A 2,683-nucleotide genomic window follows, 5' to 3' on the forward strand; every position below is an offset into this window, starting at 1 on the left:
TATACTCATGCCTATAGAAGAGGATGTTACTTATGGATAAACTAACTTCTGGGAAATAGCTTTATTTTTTGTGTCAAAAAATAAGAAATAACATTTTTATTATTAGATCAATAATAAATAATGTAAGATATACCTAGAATATGAGGCAGGCAAACATACTGATTATTTTATCAACAACAATTCTAAGTGGTGCTTTAGAGTATGAATTAAGTTGAACTGAGCTCCATAACATTAGACACAGCAGTTAAAAACTGTACAAAATATCTAAATTATGGTATTTTGAAATGAGGAGTGGCCCATGGTTCACCCACACTAGTTCATGAGTGATGACCAAGAGGATAGCACCTGGAGTTGGCCAGATATATCTGGTATGAGTGACACCCAGGGAATGGTGGGAAGTAAATCATGTCACATTTTTACTACCCTGGTGACCTTAGGAAAGGTAACTTAAGTATTTTGCCTCTCATCCTACTTTATAACATTTTTCTCATATTTTATAATTACTTCTATATCATGAAGTCACTTGAGGTATAACATCTCTCACATTTTTCTCTGGTGTAATCTTTCTCCTAACTTTCAGACCTTTTTTTTTTCCCCTAAGATGTATAAGTCTATAAAAGAAATATGAGTGTTCTAAAACCTGCATCTTCAGAGCTAATTTCATTACCCTCTCTCCCTATAATTCACTCTTCTTTTTTTCTTCATCTAATAGCTCAATTAGATAATTTCAAATTGTTCTGCTTCTTTCTTTCCTCTCTCTTTCCTATATCTAGTCTCTGCATTTTTCTCAAATTCTTCCCATACTGCCTACTGCCTACTGACTTGTTTATTTGTTGAGAATTGGGTGCTAATATTAATGTATTTATAACCTTCATTTTATAAACTCTTAATTAGCAGGTATTGCCACAAATATGGCAGTAACTATGTTAAGCAATGAAGATTCAGAGATAAAAGATACTAGACTGAGGTTATAGATCAGGAAAAATAAACAAAAATGGGAGGGGGATGGGGGGACACTGGAGTGTATTAAATCTAATTGGTAGAAGGCAAATGGTAGAGGTAAACAATAAAGATGGAGGCTTTGATAATGTTGATGCCTGAGTAAGGTTTTGAAGGATAAGTAGAATTAGTTAAATAAAGAAGTAGGCCAGATATTACAAGCATACGGAATGGCATATACAAAAACTTGAGCATAGAGAAATAGCAGTGAGTTCGTACAGCTAAGTCATTAGGCAGTGCTGAAGGATGAAGATATAAAGAAAGTAATATGAATATTGTAAAAAACATTGAAAGATTTTTAGAAGGTGCAATGGTTTTAAAATATGCCTGTAAACTTTTTCATGGTCTTCTCTCCTAAGATGGAGCTTATTTACCCTTGCTTTCCTTCTAAAAAATAGAATGTGGCAAAAAGTGATTCTGGTGACTTCTGGAGCTAGATCATTAAAAGGTCGGTTTTTCATGGCTCTTCCTCTCTAGGATCACTCATGGTAGGGGAGCCAGCAGCCATGGTGTAAGGACAATCACGCAGCCTGTGGAAAGGTTCATGTGGGGAGGAACTGGGGCCTCCTGCCAACAGCCAGCATCAACTTGCCAACCATAGGAGAGAGCCACCCTGGCAGTGGATCTGTCAGCCCGAAACCAAGTCTTTGACGATTACAGCCCCAGCCAACATTTTTATTGCAATCTTTTGAAATACCAGTGTTTTCCCCCACAAACAGCTATGCCTTAATTCCTGATTCACAGAAATGGAGATTAATAAATGTTTATTATGTTTCAAGCCACTATGTTTAGGATGGTTTGTTATGCAGCAAGAGACAACTAAAACAAAAGAGGAGTATTCAGACATATTTTATAACAAAAAATTTAATGGCATAAATTATAGAGATATGATTAAAGATGAAATAGAATAGAGGTAGTTAATAAATTTGGTGGCTGTGACAGTAATTAAGTTGGGATGTGATAAGGACCTGTATTAAGTTCTCACCATTAGGGTATAAGAGAAGGAAAAAAATGTTTGAGCGGTTCAGGGAGAAAAAAGCAACACAATTTAGTGCCTGATTAGAAGTGAAACATGAGTAAAAGGAAAACTGTTAAAGATATGATTCACATTTATTGCTTAGAAGATGAAGGATAGGCTGGAAAAAATGGCGGAGGCTTAGACGGACGTGTTGGTGCTTTGTCACGGAGCAGAAAAGGGCGAGCAGCTGAAACGGGTAACAATCAGCCCGAACAAACAGAGGAGATTCAGCTGAGAGACAGTCTGCAGCCAGGAAAGATAGAGAACTCCTAGAAAATGGGGATGGTTAGAGATTGAGGCTGAAACCTCCCCCTGGGCGCCAGCTCAGCAGCGAGGCGAGACCACACCATCTTGAGTAGCTGTTATCCGCATCCAGAGATCGGCTACTAACCCAGAGGCAACGGCTCTCAAGCAGCGTGACTACATGAACTCAGAGGAGACCTGCTTCCCTCCACGGAAAGCAGATTCAAGCAACAGCGGCCTCCTGATCACCACACGCTCCGTCTGGGGAACAGTTGCTGTGTGTGAAGCCTCCACCAGCCAAAACAGCCACCACAGCTGTGAACAGCACCCACCAGAGGCCCTGCTATCAACGGAGGAGCCACTGCTAACACAACCGCCCAAGGAGCAACCACAGCCCGAGGAGCCACTGCCACCCAGGGAGCA

This window comes from Myotis yumanensis, unplaced genomic scaffold (assembly GCF_028538775.1).
Source record: "Myotis yumanensis isolate MYYU_CA2020_CCGP unplaced genomic scaffold, mMyoYum1.0.hap1 SCAF_3, whole genome shotgun sequence".
Classification (NCBI taxonomy): Eukaryota; Metazoa; Chordata; class Mammalia; order Chiroptera; family Vespertilionidae; genus Myotis; species Myotis yumanensis.